Source organism: Idiotropiscis lumnitzeri, unplaced genomic scaffold (genome assembly GCF_059441095.1).
Source record: "Idiotropiscis lumnitzeri isolate Australia: NSW breed Sydney's pygmy pipehorse unplaced genomic scaffold, RoL_Ilum_1.0 HiC_scaffold_36, whole genome shotgun sequence".
NCBI classification, from domain to species: domain Eukaryota; kingdom Metazoa; phylum Chordata; class Actinopteri; order Syngnathiformes; family Syngnathidae; genus Idiotropiscis; species Idiotropiscis lumnitzeri.
In genome coordinates this window covers 588,340-604,404 of record NW_028283574.1, presented here as the reverse complement: position 1 = coordinate 604,404, position 16,065 = coordinate 588,340, and positions in this window count along the sequence as shown.

The following is a 16,065-nucleotide window of genomic DNA, read 5'->3' as shown; positions in this document are numbered from 1 at the left end:
AATTGGAGCACCTCTTCTGCCCGGGCACGAGCGGAGCGCGAGGCTGTCAGTTATGAATGAATAAATGAATAAATAAATAAAGAATGCCACCTTTCATTTCACAGGGCACACCGGACGGCGTACCAGCAGGTAAAAGTCGGAGTAATTAAATAAATACAAAAAGAATGGCTGGGGAATAAAAAAACAATACGTTTTAATAATAATTTGGTTTTTTTGTTATAACATGAATTTCACTCTCTCTCTCCCCGTATATATATATATATATATATATATATATATATATATATATATATATATATATATATATTTATATATTTATTATATATATTGTATATTTTTTTTAAGCATTTTTGAAGGTGCGCCGCTACTTCGCGGATTTTCAGTTTTCGCGGATGGTCTCGGTCCCCATTAACCGCGATAACCGAGGGTTCACTGTACTCCATAAAATTTACAAAAAGCGAGGTGAAACACTCAACCAGAGCTGCTTTTTTTTAACATTTCTCAAGGGCCATGGCGAGCCATTTCAAAAAAGCTGCACAACTAACGTATAAAATATTGATAAATTTGCTCGGCCTGATGTGTGTGTAAAGTTTTACGAGTTGTCGTTCATATTTAGAACCTCATAATCAGCTTTGTTTTATTGCCGAACAGTGCAATGCCACTCCCACAACTTTTCACGAAAAATCACGAATTTCGTATTGTGACATCCTCATGGCCGAAACAGTCATCCGAGCATATATGAGGGCGACCTTGTTGAGTTGCACGGAGAAAAACATCCAAGAAAATAACTTGTATTAGCTTTTACCAGTTGGTGGCGCTACTACTACGATGTAAAATAAGTTGGTAGATGTCTTCAGGGCTGAAGTATCCTCAAATGTGTACAACTTCGAGAAGATAGGATCATCTGAGTCATGTTGCCGGAGCTTTTGTTGCCACAGAGTACAATCGGACTTTTCAGCACCTTAATAGCCACGCCTTTTGCCAAAACGTCACAAAATTCGGCAGAGAGTAAGATCATTGTCTTGAGTCTTTTCTGACTCATTTTCAGTCGGATTCGTCAAAAGGGCACCGTGCAGTACGTGAAAATTAAAATAAAAACAAATTTTTGATTCCACTTGGCGGCACTGTGTGTATAACAAAATAATAACATTAAGATGTCTTCAGGTCGGGACGTTTTATTTACAGGTGAAGGTTTGGATTTTTAGGAGCATGTGCAGGGGAGTTATTAAGCATTCATTTATTTGTATTAGGTTCATTTTGTCTTCTTATTATTGATATTTGACTGATTCATTAAAAGCAGAAAATTATGTTTTAGGTTAATTTTTTACCTGACATGTTTCGGCGAGTCTTTCGCCTTCTTCAGAGTGTCGCATGATGGTGTCTTGAGACCCGTCTTTATCAGCTGATGTTCCATGAGGGTGTGACTTACCTGTCAAAAAAATGAAAAATCAGAGCAGTAAAAGAACAAGCACAACATGAACATTACAAATCAGCAATCACTGACCACTGCAAAAGGGAAAACCACATCATGGACCGGGAGAAGGGCAGGGTCATCCGCACCGAAGAGAACAAACAACAGCGCTGGATCAGAGAGGCCATTGAGATCTGCAAGCGAGGCATAAAAACCATGAACAGAGACAAGGGAGCCTTCATCCTCTCTACCACCTGGAGGAGCATTTTGGCGGAGTGAACGGACAGCGGGGGGCGTGACTTGCCTTCATTCTTGTGACAGGTAAGTCACGCCCTCATGGAACATCAGCTGATAAAGACGGGCCACAAGACACCATCATGTGACACTCTGAAGAAGGCGAAAGACTTACGTATTGTGACATCCTCAAGGCCTAAACACTCATCCGAGCAAATGTAAGGTAGATTTTGTTAACCTGCCCGGAGAAAAAAATCAACGAAAATAATTTGTATTTGTTTTAACCAGTTGGTGGCGCGACCACTGCGATCAAAAATAAGTTGGCAGCCGTCTTCAGGGCCTGAATATCCTCAAATGTGAAAAATTTCGAGAAGATGGATCATCTGAATCATTTTGCAGGAACTTTTGTTGCCACGGAGAATAATCAGACTCTGCGGCACCGTAATAGCCACGCCCTTCGAAGGAAAGTCACAAAAATAGGGATAGAGTAAGATCAATGTCTTGAGTCTTTTCTAGCCAATTTTCAATCAGATTCGTTAAAAGGGCACCGTGCAGTACGTCAAAATGTAAAAAATGATATTGATTGGCGCAAGGTGTATAACTGAATATAAACATATAGATGTCTTCAGGTACAGACTCTTTATGTACATGTGAAGTTTTGGATTTTTAGCAGCATGTGCAGGAGAGTTATTAAGCATTTTGTCCATTGCGGCGAAGGAAATCTTAAGTGAAAACTTTGATGCCCCGCCCCCGTCATATAGTATTTCGGAAACAAAAAATTTTAGCCCCAGTGTTTGTGCCAGGTCTTCAGATGCTACAGACAGAATTTTAAGGCAATCAGATGAAGCCTTTAGATCAGGGTGCAAAAGAATGACCCCTGTAAACATGCAAAAAAGGGCAAAAGTCGGACTTTCAAAAATTCATAACTCAATTCCTGTTCATATTAGACGTTAAAATATCAAATTTTTCGTCATGCCCGATGAGACTGCCAAGTTTGGTGAGTTTTTGTGCATGTTTCGGGGGTCAAAAATGCGATCGAACAATCGGAAAAATAATAATAATAATAATTTCTACAAAAACAATAGGGACTTCGCAGCGGTCGCTGCTCAGGCCCTAATAATAATAATAATAATAATAATAAAAGTAAAAATATTTTCTACAAAAACAATAGGGACCTCGCCGCGGTCGCTGCTCGGGCCCCAATAATAATTTCTACACAAAGTCCATTGTGGTGACCCGCCCCCTTTTAAGTAAATTCAAAATGGCCGACTTCCTGTAAAACCTAGCTCATTGCTCCAAGAGACTTTTTTGTAGGTCTTGGTCTTATACATACAGTGAACCCTCGCTACTTCGCGGTTCACCTTTCGCGGGTTCAGTGCTTCGCGGGTCTAAAAAATATTCGGGGGCATTGTAGTTTCGCCGAGCGGCACGACGGGGCGCTGGAGCGGTTAGACGGCCGGCGTGCGCCGAAGAAGAGCGTGGGCGAAGAGGAGAGTGGACGAAGAAGAGCACGTTCCCCCGGACACGATCGGTGGCGACGTTTCGCGCGGTTCGGACCGTACCCGAGCTCCGGCCGGCGTGCGTGGCAGTTAAGCCGTAGAGGAGCACCTTCCCCGGGCACGGGCGGTTCCAAGCGGCCCCTAAGTTTAACCGAATGGAAGCTCCGGAGGAGGAGGGCATGCTCGCGTCACAGTAAGCCGAAGAGGAGCACCTTCCCCGGGCACGGGCGGTGCCAAGCGGCCCCTAAGTTTAACCGAATGGAATCTCCGGGGGAGGAGGACGGGCGTGTGTCACAGTTAAGCCAAATTGGAGCACCTCTTCTGCCCGGGCACGAGCGGAGCGCGAGGCTGTCAGTTATGAATGAATAAATGAATAAATAAATAAAGAATGCCACCTTTCATTTCACAGGGCACACCGGACGGCGTACCAGCAGGTAAAAGTCGGAGTAATTAAATAAATACAAAAAGAATGGCTGGGGAATAAAAAAATAATACGTTTTAATAATAATTTGGTTTTTTTGTTATAACATGAATTTCACTCTCTCTCTCCCCGTATATATATATATATATATATATATATATATATATATATTTATATATTTATTGTATATATTGTATATTTTTTTTAAGCATTTTTTAAGGTGCGCCGCTACTTCGCGGATTTTCAGTTTTCGCGGGTGGTCTCGGTCCCCATTAACCGCGATAACCGAGGGTTCACTGTACTCCATTAAATTTACAAAAAGCGAGGTGAAACACTCAACCAGAGCTGCTTTTTTTTAACATTTCTCGAGGGCCATGGCGAGCCATTTCAAAAAAGCTGCACAACTAACGTATAAAATATTGATAAATTTGCTCGGCCTGATGTGTGTGTAAAGTTTTACGAGTTGTCGTTCATATTTAGAACCTCATATTCAGCTTTGTTTTATTGCCGAACAGTGCAATGCCACTCCCACAACTTTCACGAAAAATCACAAATTTCGTATTGTGACATCCTCATGGCCGAAACAGTCATCCGAGCATATATGAGGGCGACCTTGTTGAGTTGCACGGAGAAAAACATCCAAGAAAATAACTTGTATTAGCTTTTACCAGTTGGTGGCGCTACTACTACAATGTAAAATAAGTTGGTAGATGTCTTCAGGGCTGAAGTATCCTCAAATGTGTACAACTTCGAGAAGATAGGATCATCTGAGTCATGTTGCCGGAGCTTTTGTTGCCACAGAGTACAATCGGACTTTTCAGCACCTTAATAGCCACGCCTTTTGCCAAAACGTCACAAAATTCGGCAGAGAGTAAGATCATTGTCTTGAGTCTTTTCTGACTAATTTTCAGTCGGATTCGTCAAAAGGGCACCGTGCAGTACGTGAAAATTAAAATAAAAAAAAAATTTTTATTCCACTTGGCGGCACTGTGTGTATAACAAAATAATAACATTAAGATGTCTTCAGGTCGGGACGTTTTATTTACAGGTGAAGGTTTGGATTTTTAGGAGCATGTGCAGGGGAGTTATTAAGCATTCATTTATTTGTATTAGGTTCATTTTGTCTTCTTATTATTGATATTTGACTGATTCATTAAAAGCAGACAATTATGTTTTAGGTTAATTTTTTACCTGACATGTTTCGGCGAGTCTTTCGCCTTCTTCAGAGTGTCGCATGATGGTGTCTTGAGACCCGTCTTTATCAGCTGATGTTCCATGAGGGTGTGACTTACCTGTCAAAAAAATGAAAAAATCAGAGCAGTAAAAGAACAAGCACAACATGAACATTACAAATCAGCAATCACTGACCACTGCAAAAGGGAAAACCACATCATGGACCGGGAGAAGGGCAGGGTCATCCGCACAGAAGAGAACAAACAACAGCGCTGGATCAGAGAGGCCATTGAGATCTGCAAGCGAGGCATAAAAACCATGAACAGAGACAAGGGAGCCTTCATCCTCTCTACCACCTGGACCAGCATCTTGGCGGAGTGAACGGACAGCGGGGGGCGTGACTTGCCTTCATTCTTGTGACAGGTAAGTCACGCCCTCATGGAACATCAGCTGATAAAGACGGGTCACAAGACAGCATCATGTGACACTCTGAAGAAGGCGAAAGACTTTTGTATTGTGACATGCTCAAGGCCTAAACACTCATCCGAGCAAATATAAGGTAGATTTTGTTCACCTGCCCGGAGAAAAACATCAACGAAAATAATTTGTATTTGTTTTAACCAGTTGGTGGCGCTACCACTGCGATCAAAAATAAGTTGGCAGCCGTCTTCAGGGCCTGAATATCCTCAAATGTGAAAGATTTCCAGAAGATGGATCATCTGAATCATTTTGCAGGAACTTTTGTTGCCACGGAGAATAATCAGACTCTGCGGCACCGTAATAGCCACGCCCTTTGAAGGAAAGTCATAAAAATAGGGATAGAGTAAGATCAATGTCTTGAGTCTTTTCTAGCCAATTTTCAATCGGATTCGTTAAAAGGGCACCATGCAGTACGTCAAAATGTAAAAAATGATATTGATTGGCGCAAGGTGTATAACTGAATATAAACATATAGATGTCTTCAGGTACAGACTCTTTATGTACATGTGAAGTTTTGGATTTTTAGCAGCATGTGCAGGAGAGTTATTAAGCATTTTGTCCATTGCGGCGAAGGAAATCTTAAGTGAAAACTTTGAAGCCCCGCCCCCGTCATATAGTATTTCGGAAACAAAAACTTTTAGCCCCAGTGTTTGTCCCAGGTCTTCAGATGCTACAGACAGAATTTTAAGGCAATCAGATGAAGCCTTTAGGATCAGGGTGCAAAAGAATGACCCCTGTAAACATGCAAAAAAGGGCAAAAGTCGGACTTTCAAAAATTCATAACTCACTTCCTGTTCATATTAGACGTTAAAATATCAAATTTTTCGCCATGCCCGATGAGACTGCCAAGTTTGGTTAGTTTTTGTGCATGTTTCGGGGGTCAAAAATGCGATCGAACAATCGGAAAAATAATAATAATAATAATTTCTACAAAAACAATAGGGACTTCGCAGCGGTCGCTGCTCAGGCCCTAATAATAATAATAATAATAATAATAAAAGTAATAATGTTTTCTACAAAAACAATAGGGACCTCGCCGCGGTCGGTGCTCGGGCCCCAATAATAATTTCTACACAAAGTCCATTGTGGTGACCCGCCCCCTTTTAAGTAAATTCAAAATGGCCGACTTCCTGTAAAACCTAGCTCATTGCTCCAAGAGACTTTTTTGTAGGTCTTGGTCTTATACATACAGTGAACCCTCGCTACTTCGCGGTTCACCTTTCGCGGGTTCAGTGCTTCGCGGGTCTAAAAAATATTCGGGGGCATTGTAGTTTCGCCGAGCGGCACGACGGGGCGCTGGAGCGGTTAGACGGCCGCCGTGCGCCGAAGAAGAGCGTGGGCGAAGAGGAGAGTGGACGAAGAAGAGCACGTTCCCCCGGACACGATCGGTGGCGACGTTTCGCGCGGTTCGGACCGTACCAGAGCTCCGGCCGGCGTGCGTGGCAGTTAAGCTGTAGAGGAGCACCTTCCCCGGGCACGGGCGGTTCCAAGCGGCCCCTAAGTTTAACCGAATGGAAGCTCCGGAGGAGGAGGGCATGCTCGCGTCACAGTAAGCCGAAGAGGAGCACCTTCCCCGGGCACGGGCGGTGCCAAGCGGCCCCTAAGTTTAACCGAATGGAAGCTCCGGGGGAGGAGGGCGGGCGTGTGTCACAGTTAAGCCAAATTGGAGCACCTCTTCTGCCCGGGCACGAGCGGAGCGCGAGGCTGTCAGTTATGAATGAATAAATGAATAAATAAATAAAGAATGCCACCTTTCATTTCACAGGGCACACCGGACGGCGTACCAGCAGGTAAAAGTCGGAGTAATTAAATAAATACTAAAAGAATGGCTGGGGAATAAAAAAATAATACGTTTTAATAATAATTTGGTTTTTTTGTTATAACATGAATTTCACTCTCTCTCTCCCCGTATATATATATATATATATATATATATATATATATATATATATATATATATATATATATATATATATATATATATATATATATATATATATTATTATATTTATTGTATATTTTTTTTAAGCATTTTTGAAGGTGCGCCGCTACTTCGCGGATTTTCAGTTTTCGCGGGTGGTCTCGGTCCCCATTAACCGCGATAACCGAGGGTTCACTGTACTCCATAAAATTTACAAAAAGCGAGGTGAAACACTCAACCAGAGCTGCTTTTTTTAACATTTCTCGAGGGCCATGGCGAGCCATTTCAAAAAAGCTGCACAACTAACGTATAAAATATTGATAAATTTGCTCGGCCTGATGTGTGTGTAAAGTTTTACGAGTTGTCGTTCATATTTAGAACCTCATAATCAGCTTTGTTTTATTGCCGAACAGTGCAATGCCACTCCCACAACTTTTCACGAAAAAGGACGAATTTCGTATTGTGACATCCTCATGGCCGAAACAGTCATCCGAGCATATATGAGGGCGACCTTGTTGAGTTGCACGGAGAAAAACATCCAAGAAAATAACTTGTATTAGCTTTTACCAGTTGGTGGCGCTACTACTACGATGTAAAATAAGTTGGTAGATGTCTTCAGGGCTGAAGTATCCTCAAATGTGTACAACTTCGAGAAGATAAGATCATCTGAGTCATGTTGCCGGAGCTTTTGTTGCCACAGAGTACAATCGGACTTTTCAGCACCTTAATAGCCACGCCTTTTGCCAAAACGCCACAAAATTCGGCAGAGAGTAAGATCATTGTCTTGAGTCTTTTCTGACTCATTTTCAGTCGGATTCGTCAAAAGGGCACCGTGCAGTACGTGAAAATTAAAATAAAAACAAATTTTTGATTCCACTTGGCGGCACTGTGTGTATAACAAAATAATAACATTACGATGTCTTCAGGTCGGGACGTTTTATTTACAGGTGAAGGTTTGGATTTTTAGGAGCATGTGCAGGGGAGTTATTAAGCATTCATTTATTTGTATTAGGTTCATTTTGTCTTCTTATTATTGATATTTGACTGATTCATTAAAAGCAGACAATTATGTTTTAGGTTAATTTTTTACCTGACATGTTTCGGCGAGTCTTTCGCCTTCTTCAGAGTGTCGCATGATGGTGTCTTGAGCTGATGTTCCATGAGGGTGTGACTTACCTGTCAAAAAAATGAAAAAAAATCAGAGCAGTAAAAGAACAAGCACAACATGAACATTACAAATCAGCAATCACTGACCACTGCAAAAGGGAAAACCACATCATGGACCGGGAGAAGGGCAGGGTCATCCGCACAGAAGAGAACAAACAACAGCGCTGGATCAGAGAGGCCATTGAGATCTGCAAGCGAGGCATAAAAACCATGAACAGAGACAAGGGAGCCTTCATCCTCTCTACCACCTGGACCAGCATCTTGGCGGAGTGAACGGACAGCGGGGGGCGTGACTTGCCTTCATTCTTGTGACAGGTAAGTCATGCCCTCATGGAACATCAGCTGATAAAGACGGGTCACAAGACAGCATCATGTGACACTCTGAAGAAGGCGAAAGACTTTCGTATTGTGACATGCTCAAGGCCTAAACACTCATCCGAGCAAATATAAGGTAGATTTTGTTCACCTGCCCGGAGAAAAACATCAACGAAAATAATTTGTATTTGTTTTAACCAGTTGGTGGCGCTACCACTGCGATCAAAAATAAGTTGGCAGCCGTCTTCAGGGCCTGAATATCCTCAAATGTGAAAAATTTCGAGAAGATGGATCATCTGAATCATTTTGCAGGAACTTTTGTTGCCACGGAGAATAATCAGACTCTGCGGCACCGTAATAGCCACGCCCTTCGAAGGAAAGTCACAAAAATAGGGATAGAGTAAGATCAATGTCTTGAGTCTTTTCTAGCCAATTTTCAATCAGATTCGTTAAAAGGGCACCGTGCAGTACGTCAAAATGTAAAAAATGATATTGATTGGCGCAAGGTGTATAACTGAATATAAACATATAGATGTCTTCAGGTACAGACTTTTTATGTACATGTGAAGTTTTGGATTTTTAGCAGCATGTGCAGGAGAGTTATTAAGCATTTTGTCCATTGCGGCGAAGGAAATCTTAAGTGAAAACTTTGAAGCCCCGCCCCCGTCATATAGTATTTCGGAAACAAAAAATTTTAGCCCCAGTGTTTGTCCCAGGTCTTCAGATGCTACAGACAGAATTTTAAGGCAATCAGATGAAGCCTTTAGGATCAGGGTGCAAAAGAATGACCCCTGTAAACATGCAAAAAAGGGCAAAAGTCGGACTTTCAAAAATTCATAACTCACTTCCTGTTCATATTAGACGTTAAAATATCAAATTTTTCGCCATGCCCGATGAGACTGCCAAGTTTGGTGAGTTTTTGTGCATGTTTCGGGGGTCAAAAATGCGATCGAACAATCGGAAAAATAATAATAATAATAATTTCTACAAAAACAATAGGGACTTCGCAGCGGTCGCTGCTCAGGCCCAAATAATAATAATAATAATATTAATAATAATAAAAGTAATAATATTTTCTACAAAAACAATAGGGACCTCGCAGCCGTCGCAGCTCGGGCCCTAATAACAATTTCTAGAAAAACAATAGGGACCTCGCAGCGGTCACTGCTCGGGCCCTAATAATAATAATAATAAAAATAATAATAATTTCCACAAAAACAATGGGGACCTCGGAGCGGTCGCTGCTCAGGCCCTAATAATAATTTCTACAAAAACAATAGGGACCTCGCCGCCGTCGCTGCTCGGGCCCCAATAATAATTTCTACACAAAGTCCATTGTGGTGACCCGCCCCCTTTTAAGTAAATTCAAAATGGCCGACTTCCTGTAAAACCTAGCTCATTGCTCCAAGAGACTTTTTTGTAGGTCTTGGTCTTATACATACAGTGAACCCTCGCTACTTCGCGGTCCACCTTTCGCGGGTTCAGTGCTTCGCGGGTCTAAAAAATATTCGGGGGCATTGTAGTTTCGCCGAGCGGCACGACGGGGCGCTGGAGCGGTTAGACGGCCGGCGTGCGCCGAAGAAGAGCGTGGGCGAAGAGGAGAGTGGACGAAGAAGAGCACGTTCTCCCGGACACGATCGGTGGCGACGTTTCGCGCGGTTCGGACCGTACCAGAGCTCCGGCCGGCGTGCGTGGCAGTTAAGCCGTAGAGGAGCACCTTCCCCGGGCACGGGCGGTGCCAAGCGGCCCCTAAGTTTAACCGAATGGAAGCTCCGGAGGAGGAGGGCATGCTCGCGTCACAGTAAGCCGAAGAGGAGCACCTTCCCCGGGCACGGGCGGTTCCAAGCGGCCCCTAAGTTTAACCGAATGGAAGCTCCGGAGGAGGAGGGCATGCTCGCGTCACAGTAAGCCGAAGAGGAGCACCTTCCCCGGGCACGGGCGGTTCCAAGCGGCCCCTAAGTTTAACTGAATGGAAGCTCCGGAGGAGGAGGGCATTCTCGCGTCACAGTAAGCCGAAGAGGAGCACCTTCCCCGGGCACGGGCGGTGCCAAGCGGCCCCTAAGTTTAACCGAATGGAAGTTCCGGGGGAGGAGGGCGGGCGTGTGTCACAGTTAAGCCGAATTGGAGCACCTCTTCCGCCCGGGCACGAGCGGAGCGCGAGGCTGTCAGTGATGAATGAATAAATGAATAAATAAATAAAGAATGCCACCTTTCATTTCACAGGGCACACCGGACGGCGTACCAGCAGGTAAAAGTCGGAGTAATTAAATAAATACAAAAAGAATGGCTGGGGAATAAAAAAATAATACGTTTTAATAATAATTTGGTTTTTTTGTTATAACATGAATTTCACTCTCTCTCTCCCCGTATATATATATATATATATATATATATATATATATATATATATATATATATATATTTATTATATATATTGTATATTTTTTTTAAGCATTTTTGAAGGTGCGCCGCTACTTCGCGGATTTTCAGTTTTCGCGGGTGGTCTCGCTCCCCATTAACCGCGATAACCGAGGGTTCACTGTACTCCATAAAATTTACAAAAAGCGAGGTGAAACACTCAACCAGAGCTGCTTTTTTTTAACATTTCTCGAGGGCCATGGCGAGCCATTTCAAAAAAGCTGCACAACTAACTTATAAAATATTGATAAATTTGCTCGGCCTGATGTGTGTGTAAAGTTTTACGAGTTGTCGTTCATATTTAGAACCTCATAATCAGCTTTGTTTTATTGCCGAACAGTGCAATGCCACTCCCACAACTTTTCACGAAAAATCACGAATTTCGTATTGTGACATCCTCATGGCCGAAACAGTCATCCGAGCATATATGAGGGCGACCTTGTTGAGTTGCACGGAGAAAAACATCCAAGAAAATAACTTGTATTAGCTTTTACCAGTTGGTGGCGCTACTACTACGATGTAAAATAAGTTGGTAGATGTCTTCAGGGCTGAAGTATCCTCAAATGTGTACAACTTCGAGAAGATAGGATCATCTGAGTCATGTTGCCGGAGCTTTTGTTGCCACAAAGTACAATCGGACTTTTCAGCACCTTAATAGCCACGCCTTTTGCCAAAACGTCACAAAATTCGGCAGAGAGTAAGATCATTGTCTTGAGTCTTTTCTGACTAATTTTCAGTCGGATTCGTCAAAAGGGCACCGTGCAGTACGTGAAAATTAAAATAAAAACAAATTTTTGATTCCACTTGGCGGCACTGTGTGTATAACAAAATAATAGCATTAAGATGTCTTCAGGTCGGGACGTTTTATTTACAGGTGAAGGTTTGGATTTTTAGGAGCATGTGCAGGGGAGTTATTAAGCATTCATTTATTTGTATTAGGTTCATTTTGTCTTCTTATTATTGATATTTGACTGATTCATTAAAAGCAGACAATTATGTTTTAGGTTAATTTTTTACCTGACATGTTTCGGCGAGTCTTTCGCCTTCTTCAGAGTGTCGCATGATGGTGTCTTGAGACCCGTCTTTATCAGCTGATGTTCCATGAGGGTGTGACTTACCTGTCAAAAAAATGAAAAATCAGAGCAGTAAAAGAACAAGCACAACATGAACATTACAAATCAGCAATCACTGACCACTGCAAAAGGGAAAACCACATCATGGACCGGGAGAAGGGCAGGGTCATCCGCACCGAAGAGAACAAACAACAGCGCTGGATCAGAGAGGCCATTGAGATCTGCAAGCGAGGCATAAAAACCATGAACAGAGACAAGGGAGCCTTCATCCTCTCTACCACCTGGAGCAGCATTTTGGCGGAGTGAACGGACAGCGGGGGCGTGACTTGCCTTCGTTCTTGTGACAGGTAAGTCACGCCCTCATGGAACATCAGCTGATAAAGACGGGCCACAAGACACCATCATGTGACACTCTGAAGAAGGCAAAAGACTTTCGTATTGTGACATCCTCAAGGCCTAAACACTCATCCGAGCAAATGTAAGGTAGATTTTGTTAACCTGCCCGGAGAAAAAAATCAACGAAAATAATTTGTATTTGTTTTAACCAGTTGGTGGCGCTACCACTGCGATCAAAAATAAGTTGGCAGCCGTCTTCAGGGCCTGAATATCCTCAAATGTGAAAAATTTCGAGAAGATGGATCATCTGAATCATTTTGCAGGAACTTTTGTTGCCACGGAGAATAATCAGACTCTGCGGCACCGTAATAGCCACGCCCTTCGAAGGAAAGTCACAAAAATAGGGATAGAGTAAGATCAATGTCTTGAGTCTTTTCTAGCCAATTTTCAATCAGATTCGTTAAAAGGGCACCGTGCAGTACGTCAAAATGTAAAAAATGATATTGATTGGCGCAAGGTGTATAACTGAATATAAACATATAGATGTCTTCAGGTACAGACTCTTTATGTACATGAATAGAATAGAAATAGAAATCCCTTTATTGTCATTGTACACAAGTGTGCAACGAGATTAGAGGGCTCCCCTCTCCAGTGCAATACAACTGTAATACAGACAAATATATAAATTAGATGAATAAATAAGAATGGAATAAGAAGTTTTGGATTTTTAGCAGCATGTGCAGGAGAGTTATTAAGCATTTTGTCCATTGCGGCGAAGGAAATCTTAAGTGAAAACTTTGATGCCCCGCCCCCGTCATATAGTATTTCGGAAACAAAAAATTTTAGCCCCAGTGTTTGTGCCAGGTCTTCAGATGCTCCAGACAGAACTTTAAGGCAATCAGATGAAGCCTTTAGGATCAAGGTGCAAAAGAATGACCCCTGTAAACATGCAAAAAAGGGCAAAAGTCGGACTTTCAAAAATTCATAACTCACTTCCTGTTCATATTAGACGTTAAAAAATATCAAATTTTTCGCCATGCCCGATGAGACTGCCAAGTTTGGTGAGTTTTTGTGCATGTTTCGGGGGTCAAAAATGCGATCGAACAATCGGAAAAATAATAATAATAATAATTTCTACAAAAACAATAGGGACTTCGCAGCGGTCGCTGCTCAGGCCCTAATAATAATAATAATAATAATAATAATAAAAGTAATAATAATTTCTACAAAAACAATAGGGACCTCGCCGCGGTCGCTGCTCGGGCCCCAATAATAATTTCTACACAAAGTCCATTGTGGAGACCCGCCCCCTTTTAAGTAAATTCAAAATGGCCGACTTCCTGTAAAACCTAGCTCATTGCTCCAAGAGACTTTTTTGTAGGTCTTGGTCTTATACATACAGTGAACCCTCGCTACTTCGAGGTTCACCTTTCGCGGGTTCAGTGCTTCGCGGGTCTAAAAAATATTCGGGGGCATTGTAGTTTCGCCGAGCGGCACGACGGGGCGCTGGAGCGGTTAGACGGCCGGCGGGCGCCGAAGAAGAGCGTGGGCGAAGAGGAGAGTGGACGAAGAAGAGCACGTTCCCCCGGACACGATCGGTGGCGACGTTTCGCGCGGTTCGGACCGTACCAGAGCTCCGGCCGGCGTGCGTGGCAGTTAAGCCGTAGAGGAGCACCTTCCCCGGGCACGGGCGGTTCCAAGCGGCCCCTGAGTTTAACCGAATGGAAGCTCCGGAGGAGGAGGGCATGCTCGCGTCACAGTAAGTCGAAGAGGAGCACCTTCCCCGGGCACGGGCGGTTCCAGGCGGCCCCTAAGTTTAACCGAATGGAAGCTCCGGAGGAGGAGGGCATGCTCGCGTCACAGTAAGCCGAAGAGGAGCACCTTCCCCGGGCACGGGCGGTGCCAAGCGGCCCCTAAGTTTAACCGAATGGAAGCTCCGGGGGAGGAGGGCGGGCGTGTGTCACAGTTAAGCCGAATTGGAGCACCTCTTCTGCCCGGGCACGAGCGGAGCGCGAGGCTGTCAGTTATGAATGAATAAATGTAATAAATAAATAAAGAATGCCACCTTTCATTTCACAGGGCACACCGGACGGCGTACCAGCAGGTAAAAGTCGGAGTAATTAAATAAATACAAAAAGAATGGTTGGGGAATAAAAAAATAATAAGTTTTAATAATAATTTGTTTTTTTTGTTATAACATGAATTTCACTCTCTCTCTCTCTCTCTCCCCCCGTATATATATATATATATATATATATATATATATATATATATATATTTATATATTTATTATATATATTGTATATTTTTTTAAAGCATTTTTGAAGGTGCGCCGCTACTTCGCGGATTTTCAGTTTTCGCGGATGGTCTCGGTCCCCATTAACCGCGATAACCGAGGGTTCACTGTACTCCATAAAATTTACAAAAAGCGAGGTGAAACACTCAACCAGGGCTGCTTTTTTGAACATTTCTCGAGGGCCATGGTGAGCCATTTCAAAAAAGCTGCACAACTAACGTATAAAATATTGATAAATTTGCTCGGCCTGATGTGTGTGTAAAGTTTCACGAGTTGTTGTTCATATTTAGAACCTCATAATCAGCGTTGTTTTATTGCCGAACAGTGCAATGCCACTCCCACAACTTTTCATGAAAAAGGACAAATTTCGTATTATGACGTCCTCATGGCCCGAAACAGTCATCCGAGCATATATGAGGGCGACCTTGTTGAGTTGCACGGAGAAAAACATCCAAGAAAATAACTTGTATTAGCTATTAGCAGTTGGTGGCGCTACTACTACGATGAAAAATAAGTTGGTAGATGTCTTCAGGGCTTAAGTATCCTCAAATGTGTGCAACTTCGAGAAGATAGGATCATCTGACTCATGTTGCTGGAGCTTTTGTTGCCACAGAGTACAATCGGACTTTTCAGCACCGTAATAGCCACGCCTTTTGCCAAAACGTCACAAAATTCGGCAGAGAGTAAGATCATTGTCTAGAGTCTTTTCTGACTAATTTTCAGTCGGATTCGTCAAAAGGGCACCGTGCAGTGCGTGAAAATTAAAATAAAAAAAATTTTTTGATTCCACTTGGCGGCACTGTGTGTATAACAAAATAATAACATTAAGATGTCTTCAGGTCGGGACGTTTTATTTACAGGTGAAGGTTTGGATTTTTAGGAGCATGTGCAGGGGAGTTATTAAGCATTCATTTATTTGTATTAGGTTCATTTTGTCTTCTTATTATTGATATTTGACTGATTCATTAAAAGCAGACAATTATGTTTTAGGTTAATTTTTTACCTGACATGTTTCGGCGAGTCTTTCGCCTTCTTCAGAGTGTCGCATGATGGTGTCTTGAGACCCGTCTTTATCAGCTGATGTTCCATGAGGGTGTGACTTACCTGTCAAAAAAATTAAAAAATCAGAGCAGTAAAAGAACAAGCACAACATGAACATTACAAATCAGCAATCACTGACCGCTGCAAAAGGGAAAACCACATCATGGACCGGGAGAAGGGCAGGGTCATCCGCACCGAAGAGAATAAACAACAGCGCTGGATCAGAGAGGCCATTGAGATCTGCAAGCGAGGCATAAAAACCATGAACAGAGACAAGGGA